General features: G+C 49.3%; 1 protein-coding gene across 9 annotated transcripts in view; it reads right to left on the reverse strand.

Annotated features, from left to right (window-relative positions):
• The window catches only part of FAM20A (FAM20A golgi associated secretory pathway pseudokinase), a 47,905-nt gene that overhangs the window by 21,721 nt on the left and 2,228 nt on the right, over positions 1–23,956 (reverse strand). The gene's annotated exons all lie outside the window — the stretch shown is intronic.

Raw genomic sequence — 23,956 nt, forward strand, 5'->3', positions numbered from 1 at the left:
CTGTGTGCCCTTTGTTCCTTGGGGACAACCAGCAGGGGTGTGCTGGAGCTGGCTTGGACAGGTAGCTTGACATCTGCCGTTGTGGGAGAATTTACACCATGGAAACTGGCAAATGTGACAGGTCGGGGCTTTTTGGCCCCTAGAGGAGAGCCCGTTCCCACTGGCCTGTGCTCTGATTATGGTTGTGTGCATGCAAACATAAAAACGGTAAAAGAGATAACCAGCAAGGACCTACTGTACAGCACAGGGAACTCTGCTCAATATTCTGTAATAAGAATCTAAATGGGAAAAGAATTTGACAAAGAATGTTTATACGTATCTGTATAACTGAATCACTTCGCTGTACACCTGAAATTAACACAACATTGTTAATCGGCTATACCCCAATATAAAATAAAAATTAAAAAAATATGGCCAACACAGAAATTACCTGCTTTTTTTTACCTGTTTGTTATACCCAAGGAAAAAAAGAAAGTAGATTTCTAAAAACGCAGCTCAATGTGGCAAAAGTAAATATAAAAAAATATTATATATTAAAAAAATATTATATATATGGGGCGAGGGATTGTTATGTAGAGTATCAGCCAAGATAATCCTGGTCTTTAAACTAGCCTTACTTGTAAAGGAAGAAATAAAGTCGATACCAAACAATAAAGCACAAAGTATTGATGGGATGTTGCTTTCATTCATAAAAATCCTCGGTTACAAGTCCCATGACCTTGAGGTGAGGGGTAAACTCCACTCTGCTCCTTACCCTCGGAAGTACTGGAGTTTTCCACAAAAATTGTTCTGAATAGGAAATATTTACACGGTTCAAAATTTTAAATTTCAAACATCTCCCTTCCACCCCTGTCTGCCCGTTCACCGACTTCCGTCTCCAGAGGTAACTGATGTGGCCAGTTTTTCCCCTTGTTTCTCTCCCCTTTTACCCTTATAGGTTTTGTAGCATAAAATCCACTGTCCTGAAACTTGCTTTGCTCTCGTCACTAGGTTTTGGCAACTGTTCCAATGCAGCACCCAGAACGCTCCTTATTCCTTTGTAAGGCTGCACAGTATTCCAGTGTTTGGGAATCACAGAATTCACCTTATTCCGTATTGGTAAAAATCTAGGTTGTTTGAATTCTTTTGTTACCACAAGCGATGTTGTGAAGTCTAACCTGTACCTGTGACGTTTCCCTTGTGCGGGAGGATGTCTGTACAGTGAAATTCTAGAAGCGGAATTGATGGGTCAAAGGTAGATATGAATACATTTGTCATTGTTACAGGAATTACCAAGCTGCCCTCCTCCAAGGGTGAGTGCTGTCTGAGACTATTTTCACGAAGCTTTGCCAACAGTGTTACTTTTTGATCAACCTAATAGGGGAAAAATGGTATCTCCGTGTATTTTAAATGCACGTCTCTATCTCGCGAGGAGTGAAGCTGAGCTGATCACTCAGCTGAGCATCTTTTCATGCGTTCAAGAGTCATTTCCATTTCCTCTGCCCATTTGTGCTGGGCTGTTCATCTTTTTCTTACTGATTGTGCACACGTAGAAAATCAGCTCTTTCTCCCTACTAGGATTTGCAAATATTTCCCCCACCCCAATTTTTGGACTTTATTTGGGGTGATCTTTTTCATGCAAAAATGTTGATTTTTATAAAGGCTGAAATGACCACTCCTTTTATTCAGGCTCTGACTTCTACGTTATACTTAGAAAAGCCAGTCTCCCTTTGAAGTGACGGGAATACAAAACGAAATCAAAGCAAATCATGGTTCCTCCTAGTATTTTCTGGTTTCATTTTTTCCATTTAAATATTTAGTAAAAGGTATGTAGAAAATATTTAGTATGGCATGCACCTTTTTCCCCGCTAGATAGCTAGCCGGTTCTCTAAAAATCATTTATTAAACAGTCCATTTAAAAAAATCTCACTGATTAAAAACATCATCTTTTTTCACACGATACATTTCCATTTATATTTTGGGGTCTATTTCTGGGCTCTCCGTTCTGTTTCATGTTCTGTCTAGCCATGCTCCGGTAGGATAGTCTGAACTTTTTAAAAAACTTCATAAAACACTTTAATAGCTGGTAAGGCTAGTCCCCCTGTATTGCTCTTTTTAAGAGTTTTCCTATGTGGACCAACTTGTGTAGTTACCTACATGAATTTTACAATTATAAGATGCTTTTAAAGTGGAAACCTTAAAAGGGTTTAAACAGGCTTACTGAGTAGCATCGAGTATAATGCTTTCTTGCATTATTGATGAAAATACTTTGGTACATCTTTTCAGAGGGCAACTTTCCATTTCCAAATTTATAATGAGTTTACCCTTTGACTCAGCAGGTGCCCAAGGACGGCTGCCAGTTTTAACTATTATTACTGCTTATAAAGGCTAGAGAGCAGGCAGATCATCATATTTGCAGTGGGTCACTAGAAACCACCGGTTTCACAAGCCACAGCACAATCCCCGGAACAGCCTGTAAGCAAGAAGGGAAGGACCTCTGTCTTATTGCTGCGCTACGCACTGCCCTTCACCTGCCCTGGCACGTCTGCAAGGTCACGGATCATCCCAGGGACCCGGGAATCCCACGGTGGCTTGTCTGCGGTCTCTAGGTGTGCTAAGGAAGCAGTAGCCAAGTTATCTTCGGGGCATTAGAGAAAAATGCTTTCTCCATCCTTTGACTGTTCAGGCAGGTCTGGCCTGGGGCTGGGTGGGAAGCCTGGAGCCGGGCACTTCAGCTGCTGCCGCCCAGCTAAGTGAGGGCCTGGGAACTCTTCCTGGGATGTGGGGAGCTAAGAGTGTGTGGAGGATGCTATTCCTGGCTCTGGTCCCTCCTGGGATTCTCAGGGCAGAGCCCCTGGGGTGTGGTATTCAGGGGCCAGGTGCTGTGAACACATCTGGCAAGGAGGGGAGACAGCTGTGACTCAGAGGGTTCAGGAAGGACCTGGAAGGTTCTCAGAGGCTTGGGCGCCACCCTCCCCCACGCCATGCTCCCCATCACTGAGTGCACGGCTTCAGGCCTGAAAAACTTCCTCGGTTCCTCGACTTCCGGTCTGGTGGAAAGACGAGGGGTAGGATAGACCCCCTCCCTGCACTTGGTTTCAAGGTGTAGATGCCTCCACTGTAGTTAGGTTCCTCATGGGGCGGGTCAGGCTCTTTGGGGATAATTCTGGCACCAGACCGTGCAAAGAAATACGCAAGAATACTGTCTGATGGTCCATAAAGCGGAGAGGCTAGGGCTGGACCAGGACAGGCAGTCGAGGTCCCATCAGTTCTAGGAACAAGCTAGTCACTGCTCAGGCGACCTGGCCGTGAAGCGCAGAAATCTGACTCCCGTCCCCTCCAAATCATTCCTCAAAGCTGCATTTTCACCTCTGCAACCTCTACAGTGTTGCCCTTCCTCCTGTTGCCCTGCCACCTCAGCCCTCACACCTCGCCTGGAGCCTGCAGTGGCCTCTTAACTGATGTTCAGGACTCAAGTCTTCTCCCTCGTCTCTCCAGGCTCCGATCTCAGCCAAATTATCTGGAAATCAGAGCTCCAAGCACGCGTCTCCCTCCTGCAAAATTCTTTGCCATGTCCTCGCTGCCAGCCCTGATTCTGGTATCCCCCAAGAGCCCCTCTGACCCCTTCTAGTCTCCCCCCGCCCCCATTCCCTTCCTACCTAAGCACTATGTTTAGTGCTCCCAGACCTTCCTCCCCACCTCGTGCTGTTTCTCCCATGGGAATGCCTACTGCCACATTTTCATCTCCAGATTCCAGGGTCAAACTCTCAAGGAACGTCCTCTCTGAAGCTTTTCCAGTTCTGCACGTGGATGTGAGCTTTCTCTCTCGCCCCTGCAAATCCGTATACACCTCCCATCTCTTCTGCTGTTCTTGCTGTATGCAACAGGTGCTCAATAAAGTTTGGGGAACCAATGAATGTGCTCCGTACCTCACCCACAGTGGGTGCACAGCGCTGTAAGAACTACCCTCTGTATTCTTCTGGAAAGACAATTAATGGGAATCACAGGCGTACTCAAGGGCAGCTGACGTGCATGCTTTCTGGATAGCGTATGTTCGCTCTAATGCTAAAGTTTCCAGGAATCCTGCCTGCCATCCTTCCTTCTTTCTAACCGTAGCATCTCGTAAATTTCCTGGTTCTCCTGAGTCAGGACAGACTGAACTGATCCTGGGAATTAATTTCTGTCCTTTCCGGCTGAAATAACCAGTCTCTCTTTGGCATTTGGACACACATTCCCTGCCAAAAGCAACGAGGCCAGGCCCTGGCAAGCAGAGCCATTTCAGCTGCACGCCTGAGAATCTATATTTTGCTACATTCTCTCGTTATGAAGCTGTGATGAGAGATGACATACTCTCTGCTTTAAGGGCTCACACTGAGGTCCCCTGGGGAGGAATCTGGTGAAAATCCATTAATTATTTTCTAATTGATTGACCCCCTGCTTGTTTTTAGAGCCATTCATTCCCAGCATGGCTGGGAGATGCCGCACCTGGTGGAGAAGTATGATGGGGCTCCCCGAACCCCATCATCTGGCTTAGGACGGATCATCTGTGGAGGTTCACAGAGCCCAGACCGTCTGCTCCCAGCAGCCTGAGCAGCCGGAGGGAGGCGGGGTTGTCAGGCACTCGGGCAAAATTTCCTCTTTTGGAAACTCAGTTGAGTGGTCGTTGTGCTGGAGCATTGGGCAGGAGATGCGGCGACAGCGAAACATTTCAGAGCCATGTGGGTTTTCTTCCCAACAAAGCTCTACGTTTCTCGAGGGCAGGAGCCTGCCTAAGATTTTTACATCCTCCTTAGCATTTGACAAAATGCTCTGCGCGCAGGAAATGTTCTATAAATAACTGATTCTTAGATGCCTGAACAATTTTCCTGCTGCAAAAACTCCATCAGACTCCAAAATACTAGTATCAAAACTTGGGGCGGGGGGGCCAAGAATCTCTTGAACACAGGCATTGCACTAGAATTCTATCTCTGTTAGAAGGGAACTCATAAGGTTATTTATTTATTATCTTACTCATCTTATGAATTTCCAAAAGCACTCTGCCATGATGAAAATTATAAAAGCATTCCAGTGAACCTCTAAGGGACTCGGCTTTCGACCTCAATCTGTGCATCTGTTTGATCCACGGGTCTGTTTCAATATTCTTAGCCTTGACATTGGTCTTAGAAAGAACATTTTCCCAGAGTTGCTTCATTTGGGTGGTGACGAGTTTGCAAAAGTCTTCCTTCGTCTTGTCCTATTTCTCCTGTGAATAAGGAGCTGGTTCAGTGGAACTGACGCCCCCGTGCCCAGGAGCTGTCACTGGGTGGGGGGCAGTGGATGCTAATGGGTTGGAGAGAGGCTACTGCTTCTCCATCCCATCCCGAGTTCTGCAACGTGGCTGCCCACTGGGCCCTTTAAATGGACCTGGCTGGCCAGGGAAACAAGCTCCCAGGAGAACACGAGAGCCACGGCAATGGCTGGCCCGCTCCTCATGGCTGTCCCCGGCTCTGCTCTCACGTGGAGTCATCACGCCAACACCGACGGGGCTCCGTGCCCACCCCTCAGGACCCTCCTCCCCCTCCGGAGGGGGCAGGGGCACCGTCGGCCTCATCTCACAGACAAGGAGGCCGGCACGGGTGAGCTAGCTCAAGGTCATCTGGCCGGAGAATGCCACCCCAGAGCAGACACAGGTGTGAACCTGGCCAGTTGGCTTCTGAGGTCAAGTTCTGCGTTCCCACTCGACGTGCCTTCCACACTGGGGCCTCCGCCCCGCCCTCCGCTCCTCACGGGGAGGCAGCGCCGAGCCCAGGCTCCCTCTGACCTCCCAGCTCGTCCCCAGGGAGAGGGACCCATAGGCATGTGATGCCACCAGAGCTCCATCCAGCGGGGGAGCGTTGCTGGAGACAACTTCCACTCACCTGGGGGCTGGCTACTGTGGAAGACGTTACTAAGTGGAGTTGGGGATATAGGGACAAAGGGACTTGCTGGACTCACACAGAAATCCAAGATAAAGTGAGGAATCTCGGTCCCCATGACCCAAAATGTGATCTTGTTTTTTTTTTTTTTCTTGGTCTTATCAAACTGGTTAGACTTGCCCGTTTTGCTCAGACCTTGCTGGGTTTTTTTCCGATTTATTTATTTACTTATTTTTAATTCTATACAATTTTTAAAGGTTACTTTCCATTTACAGTTATTACAAAATACTGGCTGTACTTCCTGTGTTGTGCATACATCCTTGAGCCTGTCTTACGCCCGACAGTTTGTATCTCCCACTCTCCCCCCAACCATATTGTCCCCCTCACTGGTGTCCACTAGTTTGTATCTGTAAGTCTGCTTCTTTTATGCTCTATTCGCTAGTTTGTCGTGTTTTTTAAGATTCCACATATAAATGACACACAGTATTTGTCTTTCTCTGTCTGACTTATTTTACTAAGCATAATGCCCTCCAAGTCCATCCGTGTTGCTGCAAATGGCAAAATTTCGTTCTTTTTAACGGCTGAGTAATATTCCACTGTGTATACGTATACACATATGCATGTGTTGATGGACACTTAGGTTGTTTCCATGTCTTGGCAACTGTCAACAGACCTTGCTGATTTTGGATGAGCTAACAGAGCGAGGACACTCCCGGAGCTGGGACTATGGTCTCAGTGAGAGACTTGCATCTCCACCCTCGCAACAACTTCCAGACCTATCGCCGAAGATGAGGGCAGACTGGACATCCTGGAGAAGATGGCAGGTCTTCTTAGATCCTGGTCTAAGGGATCCCCAGAGTCGAGGTAGGGACCTAGCAGAGAACTTCTAGCTGGGCCACGTTTCCCAGATTCCGGTCCTGGGCACAAAGCAAAGCACCTGCACAACTAACACACGTCACTTGCTCCGTAAGAGTCGCAAACTGCAGCCTCTCTGGGAGAGTCCCAGTTACATAAAGACAGTAAAGGCTCTGAGAAGTCCTGCAGTCAGGCTTCCTGTGCAGAGGGCAGTTCCTAAACCTTCCCTTTACAGAGCCCATGACGACACGCACTGGATTCTGTGTGGTGCACAACACATTTTGAGAAACATTAAATATTAACACTGAACGCTCAACCTCATCACGATGTGACCATTCACAAAGCCAAGGTCCCACAGCTGTGAACTACATTGTTCCATGGGATACGGCCTCCATGGTATAGACCAGAGGTTGTCAACTAGGGGCAACCTCACCCCTCACGGATGGCAATATTTGGAGACATTTTTGCATCACAGTTGGTGGAAGAGGGGTGCTAACGGATGCTGCTAAACATCTTCTAATGCATTCTCCTCTTTTATTTAATTTTCTGTTGAGCCTAGCACGGCAGAAAATCGTCTGCCCCAAATGGCAGTAGTGCTGAGGTTGAGAAAGCCCTGGCTGGAGTTACAGAATCATGAGCACAGAAGGCACTTAATCCTCTGATAATGACCTGAAAATTGCTATGATTGATTCTGGTCTCTGCACAACTTAATATTTTCCACAGACAGCATAAAAGCCTTCCTCGGGGTCTCCTACACTCCTCCGAGATCCTCTGCACAGCAAAAACTTTAAGTATTATTTAATTGTATAAAAAAAAAACAAAAACAAATGTGGGTCAGCCATCATTTAGTTGTCAGGCTTCTACTGACCTAACAAGCATATGGATAAAATACCAACACACGTGTTACTTGCAAAGGAGGCACTACTAAATTCTGGTTCTTTCCTCTTCCAACTGTGCAACCTAAAATAGACGAGTGTATGTTTCACACACACACACACACACACACACACACACACACACAGTTAGCAAATGACACTGACGCTGGAATTGGATGGCTGTGTACCCTCCCTCTCCTCCACCATTTTCCCGAGTGCGAAAAGCAGAGCTGAGGTCTAAAGGCAGCGCTCAGCGTGGGCTGAGAACAGGAGGAGACTAAATCCACACGCTGGGTCCTTCAATAAACAAACGTTGACCGGAACATACGTCTTTTCAAAAGTGTCTGACCTTTGCCTTACCGCCTGTCGCCAGGCGTGGGCATCCGAAGGAGAGAAGGATCTGACTGCAGGGGCTGGGGGCACGTATTCTCATGGTTTGTAGGCAAACTTCCTGGTGGCTTCCCCACAGGTTAAATTCTTTCAAGTCCTTGGCCCATGCGCTGGCGCTAATTTGCATGGTGTTATCTTTCCATCTGATTTACACACGGAGAGGATCATTGGCCTCTTTTCCTCCCGAGCCTATGAGAAGTCACCCGTGGGGTAGGATAATTTATTGAGATATTAATGTGGTTTTTGTTCTTGTGGAATTTTACCCACCTCTATTCTAAGAAGGGGCCGGACTTTGTGTTTCTTTGTCTTAGGGGGTGTTTATGATCCAGGACCAGGCAGACATTTAGACAGGCTTCCCCACTCCTTCTCTGGCTTGTGAAATGGTTTTATTTTCGGAAAGCCTAAACTCAGCAAAGGGAGAGGCTAGACAGGGGAGAGAGGAGGGAAGTGCAGGCAGAAGCACACGCTTTGGGGGAACAGGCAGATTCGCTGAGATCAGGAAAGGAAAGTTGGCTTGGGGTGGTGAGTCCTGGAGGCGACCCTAGGTGGCGGGAAGCGGCTGTGCGGTGCACCTGGGAAGGCGCATTTCAGGCATCAGGAAATAGTCCCGTGCCCGAGCTCGCCACAAAAGCAGCACTGCCACCCTCACGCACGAGACCAGGTGACAGAATGAGGACCTCACACCTTCTGCTCCCTAAGACCCTAAGGACATTCCCCCGACACTAGGGGGTCTAGGGAAAGGAACCCCAGTGACGACTGAGATTGAATTTCCAACCAACCTCACGGGAAACGGGCTTAGAGTCCCACTGGATGTGATTTTAGAAATAGGAATCCTCGGTACATGTCTTCGACACTTGCATTTGGAGAGTAAACTCAGGTTCTGGGGAGAAACAACACGGTCCTGACAGCTCAGTGGTTTCACACAGCAAAGGTTTATCTCTTAGTTGTGCTGCTTTTCTAACGAAGGTCAGTCAGTGGGGATTCTGCTCCACAGAGGGACTCAGGGGTCAGCTGGATGGACACACCAAGACCCCCGCTTGTGGTCTCCCAGCCAGCGGGGCTACAAAAGAGAGGAACTGGAGGGGTTGGGTCCCGGCTTTTAAAGGCTCTGGCCAGGAAGCGATGTCGATCATTTCAGCTCACATCGCATGGGCTGGAACTCGGCACAGGGTCCCCCCAGCTGCGAGGGGGCTGGGACACCCCTGGATCCCGACGCCTCTCCCATAGCCTTGTGCTGCTTCTTGAACGCAGGAGGCGTCGTTGTAGTTAATACCGTCGATCTCTGCATTTGCGAAGAGCTTCCTGCAAATGTATTTTGGGGGTTCTCTCCCTGTGCTGTCGAAGCCCTGTGACTACATCACTCCTCCAATCCACAGAGGAGGAAAGGAAGGTCTGCACAGTGGAAGCAGCAACACGGTCCATGGAAAAGGAGAAAGTGAACAGCCAGGGTTCTGACCTAAGCCTTTTCTGCCCTTCCACGGAGGCTGCAGAGACGGAGACGCTTTGTCAAGGTGCATCGAGAACACTGAGGGAAACTCCTGACACATCAGGGTGGTGGTGGAAACTCTGAACCTGCTTATCTGTCTTCTGTTGAGAAAGTAATAACTGTACGGAGGTTGCAGTGAGATTTTGCCAAATGGGCTGATTTCCCGGCACAAACCCCTTGCTTTCTGGCTGAAATACAATCGCTTTCTCCTCTTGGAGCTGTGTCGCAATGGGCCACTTGTTTTCACTCCGGGCTTTGCTGGGTCCCTGGCCCCATGCTGCTGTCCCAGAACCACAGCTCTGGCCTGGCGGTGGCATAAGCCCTGCCCAGAGATCAGGGCTTCCGAGCTGGAGCGGACGGAATGGGGAGGGGCACGTCAGAGAGCATCCCACGTGTGGGAGCCACGGGGACCTCTGTCCCTGTGAACGAACATCAGGCGGAAGAAGAGCCAGTGGCCCAGAGGGGTCCACAGGTCTGAATAATAACAAGGAACACAGCTCACCCTCCCCTGGCACTTACACTGCAGCAAGCACTGTCCGAAGCACTCTGCAGTTTTAACTCTTTGAGGCCTCCCAGGAGCTCCGTAGAAGGTCAGTATTATTGTTACTACCTCGGGGCCCAGATGAAGGCGGTCCCAGTGAACGGTCCAAGGTCACCCTGCTAAGAAGCGGCAGACCTGTGATTAAACCCAAGCCTGGAATCAGGACATGGATGAGAGATTCTTCCAATAAAGCTTTTTACCCTGACGGTAAAAAACAAAACTTTATAGTCTAAAGATGAACAGCAGCTCTACGGTGTATAAGGACGGACAAGTTGGGCTCTTTGTAGAGCTTTTGAGCTTCGTGACAACCTCGTCTCCGGAAGGACCACGGCAGTCCCCACCTGCAGAGTCCAGGACCGGAAGCAGCTCTGCCCTTCCCACCTGTGGGCCTCGCAGGGCTGGGGCTCTGATCGCCGCCCACTTCTCTTCCCGCGCTGAAAGTGCACCAGGATCCGACCTAAGACGTGAGGCACAGTCGGCGTGGAGGTGGCACCTCTGCCTTGGAAGTCCGGGTTCCGGTGGGACCCAACTGGTCTGAGCCTCCCATCTGAGGAAGGACTACAGCGCCTCTCTTATGGGGCAGCTCTGAGGCTAAAGGAGACGGTCCGGGGTGGGGGGGGTCGTCTCTGCGCCGCGCACGGACGGAGGGTCCGCGCCCCCAGCTCAGCAGAGGCGGGGCCAGGGGAAAGGCCTCCAGCCAGCGGGGAGCGCCCTGCTTAGCTGGCTTGGTACAGGCCTCGGGAAAAGGAGACAAGAGGAAGGGAAAGGAGGGTTCCTGTCAGGTCAGTGAGGAACGTTAGCTGGCTGGTTTCCCCTCAGAAGGGTGTGTGTGTGGGGGGGGGGCATGTGGATGTGTGTGTGTACGTGTGTGTGTGGATATGTGTACGTGTGTGTGTATATGTGGACGTGTGTGTGCGTGTACGTGTGTGTGGATGTGCGTGTATGGATGTGTGTACGTGTACATGTGTGTATATGTGTGTACATGTATGTGTGTGTGGATGTGTATATGTGTGGCTGTGTGTGTACGTGTGTGTGGAGGCGTGCGTGTGGATGTGTGTGTACACGTGTATGTATGTATGCATGTGGAGGCGTGTGGCTGTGTGTGAGGATGTGTGGTGTACATGTGGATGTATGTGGATACGTGTGTACACGTGTATGTATGTATGTGGAGGAATGTGTGTGTACGTGTGTGTGGATGTGGATGTGTGGATGTGTATGTATGTGTGTGTGTGGATGTATGTACGTGTGTGTGGATGTGTGTGTACGTATGGACGTATGTGGATACATATGTACACGTGTATGTGGAGGTGTGTGTGTATATACGAGTGTGTGTGGATGCATGTGGATACGTGTGTACACGTGTATGTGTGTATATGGAGGCGTATGTGTGTACATGTGTGTGTGGACATGTGGATGTGTGTGTATGTATTGTGTGTGTGGAGGCGTGTGTGAAGGTGTGTGTGTACACGTGTACGTGTGTGTGTGTGCGCGCACGCACGTACGTGGGGATAGAATTTCTGACGTCGGTAGACTATTGCAGGCTGCCCCAGGTCCGTGTCTTCCCCCGCCCACAAGCTCTGGGTATCTGATGTCAAAGTGACTGCAGAGAGATGAACACGCGCACATTCTCTCTGGCAGCAGCAGCTGAGGCTGAGGCCAGGCAGGCCAGGGGCTGGGCTGGAAGCACGGGTGCTTTTCCCTGGCGTCTGGGAACCACAAAGGCTGTTTCTTCCTCCTCTCCCCCACCCACTGGGCATCAAACATCGATGAACGCGGCTGGCTGTTGGTGGCTATCAGATAACCCATACGGAGCGTACCACAATAACTAACTAGTGTTCCCTTATCTACTGGCGACTCAGGGCCGCAGGAAGCAGGCGCCCTGCCACGTGTGTTACACACGTGACCTCAATCTGCCCTCGCGACACCCCCAGGGGTAGGTATGCGGCCCACTTTACAGGGCAGGAAACAGAGGCGGGAGGAAATGAGCCTCAGGCCTCCCAGTGCTTCAGGGGCAGAGTCAGGATTGAAACCCAGAGCTGCCCAACTGCAAAGCCTCCGAGATGCTCCCTATTCACTCGTTTACCAAACACTCAGTAAGCACCTGCTATACACAGGCAGCGTTTTAGACCCCGGGGTTACACTGCCCAAGGAGCAAACAGCATCCCGTCTTCTGTTCATTTCCTGTGGAGGCCCTAACAAATGACCTCAAACTTGGGAGCGTCACAGAAATTCATTCTCAGAGCTCTGGGGCCCAAGAGTCTGAAATCGTGGCGTGGGCCAGGCCCTGCTCCTGATGGGGGCTGCAGGGGAGAATCCATCCTCTGCTTCTTCCCGTTCCGGCGGCTACTGGCATTCCTTGGCTTGCGGCCACATCACTGCAGCCTCTGCCTTCTTGGTCACAAAGTCTCCTCCTTTTCTGTCTGTGTCTAATCTCGCTCTGCTTTTCTCTTACAAAGACACGGGTCGTAGGATTTAGGGTCCACCCACACGATCCAGCAAGATCTCCTCACGTCAAGATCCTTAACTGCATCTGCAAAGAATTTTTTTCCAAGAGGTAACGGTGACATGTTCTGGGGATCAGGACATGGCTGTATCCACTCGATTCAATCCCTCCTTGAAAAGCTGATGAGGATATACACGAAGCATATCAATAGACAAGAGGGCATGTGTTAAGAGCCCTGATGAAAACAAAGCAGGAGTTGGTAGAAGAGGGTCCTGGGATCCCTTATGTTGGAGGGGCGGGAAAGATCTCTCGGAGGGGGCAGTTTTGCAAGTTGACCAGAAGGAAAAGAGTCAGCAGATCATCTCCAGTGGGCCCCAATGTTCTGGCCCACGTGGTTGTTTACTTATACCTTAATGAGTAAATAACATTTTGGGGGGCTTCCCTGGTGGCGCAGTGGTTAAGAATCCGCCTGCCAACGCAGGGGACACGGGTTCGAGCCCTGGTCCAGGAAGATCCCACATGCCGCGGAGCAACTAAGTCCGTGCGCCACAACTACCGAGCCTGCGCTCTAGAGCCCGCGAGCCACAACTACTGAGCCCGCGAGCCACAACTACTGAAGCCTGCACACCTAGAGCCCGTGCTCCGCAACAAGAGAAGCCACCACAATGAGAAGCCTGCGCACCGCAACGAAGAGTAGCCCCCGCTCGCCACAACTAGAGAAAGCCTGTGTTTAGCAAAGAAGACCCAATGCAGCCATAAATAAATAAACAGATTAATTAATAATAAAAAAACCATTTTGGGTGCATTAGGCACAGCGTCCCCTGCCCGGAGAGTGAGGAAGAAGCATTTTCATAGATGCAGATAAAGTGGTTGTAATATCACAAATTACAAGTAGCCTAAACAGACCGCTAGCTTGGTTCCTGCCAAAAAGAAGGTCTGCAGATCAACTGCTGTAAATCCAAGATCATCGTTTTGGGCTGACCCCCCAGACCTTTCAATGGATTTACAGCCCATCACAGAACAGAACGCCACCTCATCCAGTTACCTGGGGTGTACAGTTTGCAATGAGTTTAACCCAGAGGGGCCCCTGGTAGGTTACACTGCTCACATTAGGCATCCAATGGTTGCTTTACTGATGGTTTTCTAATACCTAAGGTGGGCATTGGCTTATCATCTATTTTTAATATTTTTCCAGCCAAACATTTTGCAGTCGCATTCCACGGCACATGGCTTTGATGCACTGATCACCTGTTGGCTCACCTGTCACAGCAGGTCCAAAAGAATTGTCCGAGGAGAGTCCAAGCTGCTCCCGACCCTTCGGCCCCTCTCTGGACAGAGGTCCGTGGCTTGAGTTCACTCACTGATCCTGTTTGACTCCGCGACCTTCGTAAAGAACCTTTGTTCCTAAGTCCAAGTTCAGCTAATTACTAGGTCTATGTCTCTGTTCCGAATGACAACCCTGACGACCTACATTCCAGGCACCGCCGAGCGTTTCATCCTAAATGCACTGCCCTGAATGCCTATCAGAAGCTCTAGCAGAGAAAGCAAGATCGGTAATGTAAACGATAAAATACTCTTTTTATGTAAATCTTTTAGGTAAACGATAAAAGTCTCTTTAAAAAAATAAAAATAAAATGGCACCTGCAGGGCCTTTATGGTCATCATAACACACGACTGCAGCGGGCTGCACGCTGCTCCACCAAAAGATGTCTGTGACCTGATCTCCGGAACCTGTGAAAGTGACCTTATTTGGAAAAAGAGCGTGTGCAGAGGTAAGTAAGGCTCTTGAGATGAGATTGTCTTGGATTACCAGGTGACTCCTAAATCCACGACGTGTGTCCTTAGAGGAGAGAGACAGAGATACAAGAGGAGGTTATGTGATCAAGGATGCCGGAGCTGGAGGGATGCAGCCACAAGCCGAGGGATGCTGGCAGCCAAAGAGGTGGCAAGAGGCACAGAATGGATTCTCCCATAGACACTCTGGAAGGCCTGCTACCCTGCCCACACCTCGATTTCAGATCGCAGCCTCCAGAATTGTGAAAGAATAAATTTACGTTGTTTCAAGCCACCAGCAGTGACTTAACGAGTGGCAATCTGTCACGGTAGCCCTAGGAAACAAATACAGTGACTGAATTCTCTTTTTAGACCCTGCTCAGGAAATGCCAAGAGATCCGATGGCTTGAAGACTTGACTTCCAGCTTCCTAGAAGTGGGATGTGTCAGGCATCCAGCTGTTGCTGTGCAGCTCATAAAGGGATCCCGGAAAGGGGTCCAGGTTACTGAGGCAGAAAAGTTTATCGTAGAAAACCCATCCTGGACGGCATATTTAATTTTTTAATAGCAAATTACATGAGAAGATCTCAGCTTCTCACCATTATATTATAATAACATACTGATATAATAAACAGGGAGCACACACTTTTCCATGTGTTGCTTTGAGGGCCTCGAGTTGCACTGACGGCGTTTTTGTCCATTTCAGTGGAGAGTTCTCTGAGAGGTCTGGCCTCTTGAGGGTCTCAGGACAAGGCAGCGCTTGTGGTTCTTGACGAGTTTTTTCATCAGGGGTCCCACACGGAGCTCACTGAAGCCTCGCCAGCCTGGGGCAATGCCAGGGGATACTGCTTTATAATAAAATATGGATTGACTGGACATCTTTCCATGGGGGTACACTGGTCAACCTCTTACTGGCTGTAAAGCCCAATCTTTTTCAGTAATGAACTAATTATAGACTGTTTAAAGAGCTTCAGGAAGTAGAAAGGACTCTGCCTATTCATGGTGTTAACAATATTAACAATTATTTTCACAGATGCCTTATAGATAAATGGACAGATAATGGCCTTTGGAAATTTGTTTATAAAATACAGGCTCTTAATACACCTGATAAGGAAGAACAAACCTTCATAATTGTTCTAAATATTATGTTGGTTAATACAAAAGGTGGTTAATATGAAAGTGTTTAAAAATTTATAAAACGAGCTTTAAAATCCTTGTGAGAGGATGCTGTGTACTCATTCCACTCAATCGGAGCATCTGTGGCCTTGGGGAGGATTAGGGTTACTATAGGAGGAATGCAAAGAGAGACAAAGGGCCAGTTTGCAGCTTTTGACCTCAAAGATGGCCTGCAGAAGAAGGTGGACTTAAAGTCTATCCATAAATACACAGGTTGAAAAGAGAATAATTGAAGAGCTAAACACGTGGCCCCAAGGAAGGGGTTGAGCCCATCTTGTCTGGGAGTCAGGGAGGCCGAGAGGCCTCTAGAGGCTGGAAGGACCGTACCGGGAGGAGGGAGACAGTTTCAGAGATGGCTTTCGGCGCCCTGCCCTGGGCACTGAGGTGGATACGAGCCTAAGTCAGCACAATTTGTGGGGACACAATTCGGTCCACAGCAGCTTCACTAGATTTGTGAAGGGTTCTATTATTTTTCCCATTGACGCACAGGAAGGGGTCTTACCCCTGAGAGCTGCCTGTCCAGCACCCAACAACTCACCAGGAGAAAAGACTACCCTCAAGCCTTTGCTCACTAGAAGAGGACTAAGGTGTGCAGACCACCTCCACTTCGATGGCCATGGTGGCTGCATCTCCCCAGATGGCCTTGGATCTCCTGGGGCCAATCGAATGTCTCAGAAGTGACATTCATCAGGTTTTAGCCAGGACCTCAAGAGGCTACGCACACTTCCGCTCTCCCTCGGTACCCTGCTGCTACCATGTGAACAAGACCGATTGGCTGGACTCGGGGATGAGAGGCCACGTGGAGCCGTGATCATCATCTCAGCCCGGGTCCTAGACACGGGACTCTGTAGGAGGAAGTGCATCCCTGAGGTGGACCACGGATGCCTGAGGGAGCCCAGCAGAGACCAGAAGAACTGCTTGACTGAGCCCAGCCCAAATCGCTCACCTGCAGAATCACGAGTTAAGTAAATGGTTCTTGTTTTAAGTCACTAAGTATTGGAGTGATTTGTTAGGAAACAAAAGCAGAGAGTACGCGGGACCTAAAAGTTGCTCTTTTATGCTCGAGTGGCCAGAAGCACTGGCAAAGTCATGGTGGGGGCTTGGTTATCAGAGAGAATGAGTGATAACAGCTGGGGCTGGGAGACGAGGGGGGCACGAGGCTTGGGTTGCAGGCACATCGATTTTAGGAGAAAAGGAAAGGAATCTACTCTATTTCTGTATCTGCCAAATCAGTGGTTTTCAAATTTTTTCTAGAAGTGGGACTTTCTTTTCAAAAGAAATCTTACACAGAATCCCCAATGTATAAAATAGGTCAAACTTATAACTTTTGGGTATAAATTGAATTTATATGGTCAAATATGTAAAATTATTCTTAAAAGCTAATAAGAACAAGAGGGATAATAGGATTATGGACTCAAGCACTCAAAATCGGGGGGGAATGGAGGACAGAATAGTCTTATTTCAGTACCCACTTAATTTCTGCATGTTATTTTGGGAGCAGAGTGTAAAAAAATCCTGATAAACACACAGAAGTCATTGGGACAGGAGACAGTTTTTTAACAGCTCTCCTTGCAATGTCAGGACACTCCTCAATGAAACAAAGATGGGAGGAAAGTCATCTGTCCACATAAATTACCCGTGGCTGGCTCAGGGTGCTACAGTGTGCATAACACAATCAGGTGTGCATTTTCTCGTATTACGTCAAGATTGCCTTAAAGTATATACTTTCAAAATGCAAATTCAATCAATCATTTGCAGAACCTGTGAAGCACCTCCAGGAACCCTGGAAGTTCATGAGACACACTGGGAAAATGCTTGTCCCATATGTTCACTCAGAAGAAATCCTGGTTGAAGATGTGCAGAGCTTGGAAAACAGCTGTCAGAGCCTTTGGGAACCACAGACTCACCCTCTTCATGTCAAAAGGAGGAACATAGGCCTGGAGAAGGTAAGTGTTTCTCTTGGGATTAACACTCAGGCATCTTGGTTCTCAGTTGAGTTTTGGGAGAAAGAGACACTAGCCCATTAATGGGTCCACAGGAATTCCTTCTTTAGGCTCCCATGAAGAGAGCACGGCTGATTTAAGAGAAAGCCCAAATAAATAAAGATTCCTATCTTCTTGCGGTAATTTTAACGGTTGGTGTAAAAGTTCTGCACATTAGGAATCTGTTACGAATGAATTTATTTTTAAAAATGCAGCAAGCACAAGTTGAGAAACTTTCTAGCATCACTCTGGTCACATAAGTTCTTCTGGGTCACTTGAGGTCTGGGCACCCAGCCAGGTTTGGGGGAACTGCTCTTCCCACACTGAGCCACGTGGCTTGAATGGAGAGCTCAGTGGAGACTTTCCAATGACGCCACCTCCCCAGCGTCAGTGATTGGTTGAAGCCTGGGCATGCTCCTCAGAACTGGACCAATCATAACCCTCTAGAGCCTAGTCGTATCCCCAGGCCTGGCCAATCAGTGGCTTTGCCCAGGGTCTTTCTTTTCGGAAATTTTAGAAGCCCTTTTCTCTCTCTGGTCCCAGGGTTTTGGGGGCTTGAAACCGCAAGAGGGGATTACAACAAGAGGAAGAACTAAGCGTAGGGAGAGTGGAGACAGCTGACGTCACGGAATTTTGGTTACTTGATTCTCTACATTTCCTTTAAGTGCTTGCGTCGGTGGGAGTTGGGTTTCTGTCATTTGACATCAAAGTACTCTGATGAGTGTAGGCAACACTTTGCAAATACAATGTATTGTTTCCTAAGAAAATAAACATATGCACAGAAAGCAAAGTACGCATAAAACTGAAGGGAAATAGAGACCTCATCACTTGAACTCAGTAGGATCCGATGACCCCGGTTAAAAAACACACACACACACACAAAAAAAACCCCTGCAACGAAAGGGTGGTTAATCAGGGCTTGACTTGACGATGGAGTTGTGGCTGGTCAGTCTGACTTCCCCCAGCATCTCTGAGCGCCCAAGAGGAGCACAGAAGAGGCATAAATAAGCAGCCGCTGGTTGTGCAGAATTCTTTAACTCAGAGTGAAAAATCATGAGCTGGGCTGTGAGTGCAGATAAACACACTTTCCCTACAGGACTTGTCACTCATCAGCCACTGAAGAAAATGGACCAGAGAAATAGAAAAGCCCACTGAAACTGACGAAACCGGGATGACTGCATTGGCCAGAAGAGACAATCTGTCCGTCCATACAGGCTCCATTTTTTTTTTTTTTTTTTTTTTTGCGGTACGCGGGCCTCTCACTGCTGTGGCCTCTCCCGCTGCGGAGCACAGACTCCGGACGCGCAGGCTCAGCGGCCATGGCTCACGGGCCCAGCCGCTCCGCGGCATGTGGGATCTTCCCGGAGCGGGGCACGAACCCGTGTCCCCTGCATCGGCAGGCGGACTCTCAACCACTGCACCACCAGGGGAGCCCCAGGCTCCGTTTTGGTGAGCATCACGAAAAGTACTTACCCACGAACTACAGAGCTTGACCCAGGTACAGACAGCTGAAGGCAAGTTTGTTCTCTGAGAGCTGAACTTGACTTCCCAGGGCTGAACAGCTCTGGTCTTCTTCTGCCAGCAGAGCTCTTTTCTAACCCATCCACCTCTCCCACGCTGTCTAAATTCCCATCTCTCCCCAGGCCATCTTGTCTTTTATGGTCCAGCGCCTCAATTCATCTGCCCCTGTGCCAACGACTCCTCAAGTTTCTCTCTACTCTCCACATTGTGCTGAATTTTATTACAGGTTCCTGGCTTCTTGGGAACCACAGTCCTGCGCTATTTTCTATCCCCTGTGACTTCCCAAATTTACCTGGTTGGTTACCAGAGAATCTGATAAAATAGGCCCTTTTCTGGTTCTTAGCTGTGCCTCTCACTAAAGCCTGATGATGCTGGCGGTCTCCAGTTCTTGGCTTCCAAGGTCAGCCTCCAGGGATCGACAGTATTGGATGTTGGCATCTCCAAGGCACTCAAGCTCAGTTCTGTCTTGATTTCACGTTTCAACCACAGGACATCCTGCCAAGTGGCAGGCCATAAAAAGAACTAGGCCTTTTCTTTTTCCGCACTACGGTTTTCCTTAGGCATACGTGTGTGTGCCTGCCTATACCGACAGGTACGCAGATGCCCTTACTCCTAGGGACTCCTGCTCCACTAAGGCTGCAGCTGTGTAGAATCGTCACTCGGCTTTTAGCCACGCGAAGGCCGACTTCAGCAGGATCCACAGGTTCTCATCGCCCTCCAGTTTAATGAATAATCCCAAGGAAAACACAGGTCAGCACCTCCCAAGGGGCGAGTGGGGACTGCTCCGGCTAAGTCAGGGTCTCTCTGTGGTTCCCACTTTTCTTGAATGAGTGACTTTCTGGCGGCTCCTCCTCAGAAAGTTCAGGGAGCTGAGGCAATTCTCTCTTCTTGGCAAATGGCACCTTTTCAACTTTCCTTCAGGGCTTTTTTTTTTTTTGGAAATTGATTTTATTTACGCTACTGCGGTAGGGAGAGCACCCCAGATCCAAATTCCAGGATGTCTCAGCAGGCTGGCTTTGCCTTTGCCTTTTATAGGGAGGAAGAGCCAGGTTATGGGTGGGATAATTTTACGGTTAAGATTGTTTTTGTTCGAGGCTTCTTCTCTCCCATAGGGGTGCAGGCCATTGACTAAGGGCCCCCAAATCCTGAGGTCGTCTGTCCCCCATCATCTGTCCCACAGACATTTACTCTGGCTCTCCCCTACGGGGAACCATGAAACAGATGTATTCGTGCAACCATGTGCAAGCTGGGGGCTTTTCATGCCTGGAGCAAGTGGTCATTCATGCTCGCATGACAGCTGCCATGAAGCTGCATGGTCATAACAATTAACGTGATGGTATAGGGAGAGGATGAGTCTAGTCAGGGAGGGACCAGAGTGGGTGGAAGTAGTCGGAAAAGCCTTTCCAGGAGCGGAAGAGCGAGCACCCGTGGACGTCCAAGGATGCAGAGGGCGAGAGCTGCTGGTCAGAGAGCATGGATTCTAGAGCCAGACCCTCTGGGTGCAAAGGCTGCCTGAGGTTTGCTAGCTGCCTGACTTAAGAAGACAAGTTATGACCACCTTCCCATCCCCAGTTTCCTCCATAAAATGAAGTAAACACAGTGCTGAACTAGTTTTCCAACCTTGTGGCTTTAACCAATACCCACTGATTAGCTCCCTGAGCTATAGGTCAGAATCGAGCTCAGCGCGACGGAGTTCCCTGCACAGGCTGTGCAAGGGTGAAGTTAAGTCATCAGCTAGGCAGAGTTCTTGCCTGGAGATTCTGGGGAAGGATCTGCTTCCGTGCTCACTCTTGCTGTTGGCAGCATTCATTTCTTGTGGCTGTAGGACTGAGGTCCCTGTTTCCTGGCTGGCTGTCGACTGGGGCCCATCTTAGACCCTGAGGGTCACTCATCTCTCCTGCCACATGGCCCCTCCATCTCCGAGTCAGCAATGGGACATCCAACCCTTGTCATATGCGGAGTCTCTGACCTTCTCTTCTTTGACCAGCCAGAGAAAACTCTGCTTTTAAAGGGCTCATGTGATTAGGTCCGGCATACCTGGGTCATCTCCCTATCCCAAGGTCAACCGGTCTGGGACTTCAGTTACATCTGTAAATTCCCTTTACTGCAGTACCTAGATGAGCACTGGATTGGATAATGAGGTGTGTGTATACCCAGGGCCTGGCCTCTAGGGAGTGCATCTTGGAATCCTGCACCTACTTCTCAGGAAATTGTGAGGCCTGAGTTAGCAAGTGTACGTCAAGTACCTGGCACCTACCAAGCATGTCTCAGGTAGGAGGATTTGCATGCAAAGAACTACCAAGTGGAGTTCCCAGAGGGATGAGAATTTGGTTGGGGTAAAAGGGGGCTGTCAGCGGTTGGGACCAAGGGAACAGCTGGTGAGCATCTTCCAGTTCTTGGCCGACGGGCTTCCTTCTGATGCAGCTGGAGACCGGAAGTGCCGTCCTCCTTGGATGAACGCTGGTACCCTCCCTGGTTTAGGTCTTTGCCGAGCTTACTGCAATGAGAACTGAGCTCTGAAATGAGGGAGCAGGAACCTGGAAACGGCCTCTGGACGAGCTCTCTCTGAAACCATCTGCTTGGAGCTTTTGGCTCTGAGAAGAGTGGAGAGGTTTCCTCCAGCTACAAATCCAGGGATTCAGAAACCACTAAAATCACAGCTTTTCCCAACCGGCCAAGCAAGGCTCTAATTGGGAGAAAAGAGAAATGGAAGTCCAGATCCCCACTCCTTCTGCTAGCCACATACAGGTGGTGGCTGAGGCCCCTCTTCAAATCCCAGGAGGCTCGTTTCCTTTCTCAGCCTGGCATCACTGGCGGAAGAATCGAACAAGGGGTCCAGGTCCTGCTGACTCTGGGTGAATGACAAATGGCCGGCACCCCTGAGTGAGACCCCGGGCTTTTATCTGCTCTGTGAGCTGAACTGCCTGTTCTCAATAACTCTGCGCTCCAAACGATCTCGGGCCAGCACGAGATAAGGTGGAAAGAGATAAAAAGGAGGGGATGAGAACAAAGAGATTTTATTTTCTATTCCCCGGATGCCACGGTGGGAAGAAGCTTTTTCTCCAGCAATTCCTAGACCAGACCACGCTCATGCCCAGCTGAATTCTTGCCCGTCTCTCTGGCATCACCCCCCCCCCCGCCGCCGGCCCCGCCACCTGCTGCCGCTCTCCTACAACTGCTTCGGCTTCTGGATCTTCTCATAGCTTCTCCGGGAAAAACCGGAGCCAATTTACTTCCCTCAAACAGCTGTCATTCTTGCAAAGCTGTCTCTTTGCTGTGATTTTCAAAGGGAGACTCAGGGCCAGGCTTTCTTCAGCGAAGGCAAGCGGTGGAGGTGTGAAGGTGGAAGACAGGGGCATCCGATGGAGGGAAAGACACAGGTACACACACGTGTTTGAGAAATGCTGACTCGGTAAGTGCAGGAAAATATAACCTTCTTGATCCCTGAGGATGAGGTCGAGAAAGAAAAGCAGAGAGTGGAAAACTTGCATCTGTGCTGTAGCTGCCAGAGTTCTTACACCAGGCAGGCATGACCCTGTCTGACCTTGACTGTCAGACCAGAGGGTTACAGAGGAACCGACCAAAGATATGAGGGCAAACGGCCAAGCCAAGCTGACCGGCTCTGACATGTCAAAGGACAGATGCTGTCTGGCTCGGGCAGCTGCTGGGCGGGGAAGGAACCCAGAGCTCAGCCTCTAAGATGTAAGGGCAGCGACAGCATGAACCTGGGCTCCAGGTGAGCGCTGCCCTCCACCACCGCTTTGAAAGGAAAAGGCTTCATCTGGCTTGTTGGTTTAAGGTCTGCAATAGTGACAACCCCACTTCCCGGGCTCCCTGTGTGCTCTCTTCTCCAGTCAAGAGAGGTGCCGAACGTGCTGGACCGCTCGCTGATCAGCGGCCAATGGTGCGACAGAGACATTTTCCCCGACTGCATCTTTAACTTGGATTGCTGCCGCACTTAGTTACATCGCAAGGGGGAAAAGAGAGGAAGGGAGGGAAGAGCAGCTCGTTGAGGAGGTCTGCACAAAGCTTCGTGACAGCACGAGGATAGCACACCCTACCCAGCGTGTCAACCACATGTTGACACCCCGTGAACAAATACCGATCGAGAACCTGAAACGTTCAAAACAGTGTATCAGCTCCATCTGCCACTGAAATCAAAAAGAGACGTGCTGCGGAGGAAAAGGCAGGCCGTGTCCTAACTCCTATCGGTGACGAGCTCAAGTTATAGAAAGATACGTTCTGACTTCATACCAGTACTTATTAGTGTGGTGGTTTAAAATAAAAAAATCATTCACTCAGACTAATGGGCTCCTCTGGGCCACTGGGGAGGAAATGCTGATTTGGCTAGTTTATTACCTGCGCCGCTCCCGGTGAGGCAGATTGGTTTACTGCTACAATTATTCTGGATAGCAGTTAATGATGCTAAGTAATTACTGGTAGGGTGACATCCACATATGTCTAGAAAGGCCTGGCTTTTCAATACTGGCTGGGTTGTGGCTGCAAACAAGGGGGGCTTGTCTGTGCAAGAGGGAAACAATTGGCAAGGTCACTCCCTGTTGTTTTTTTTTTTCCTTTGCTGTTCGTTCTGATTGTCTGCACTGAAACGTGGAGCGTTGGTTGGCCCTGCATATCACAGCAGGTACTTTTTATGTGTCCTCACATCGTCAGGGCGCTGTCTCACTTAAGGTAATGAGTGACTATCTCTCACAATAGAACTTTGAGTGCAATTCCAATGCACCCTGGCTAATGAGTCTTCCACATTCCATTTTTAGCCCTGGTATATACACGTATTAAAATCCTTGCCTTGACATTTACAATGCAGTTTGGGTGAAGGTTCTCTGCCTCTGGGGTCCGGTTTCAACACTTGTAAGTGCAGCTCCCCTCCTGTTATAGCCCACAAACCTCACTTGAGATCTCAAGTATTAAAAGGTAGTGATGAGTAGGTATCACAACTGTCACGTTCAACCAACCACACGAAACTACTCTGTTAGCGCCGAATACAGCAAGGTCACCAGCCCCCATCAAACCTCCGTTAAATG

The sequence above is a fragment of the Orcinus orca genome, chromosome 19, assembly GCF_937001465.1.
Source record: "Orcinus orca chromosome 19, mOrcOrc1.1, whole genome shotgun sequence".
Lineage (NCBI taxonomy): Eukaryota > Metazoa > Chordata > Mammalia > Artiodactyla > Delphinidae > Orcinus > Orcinus orca.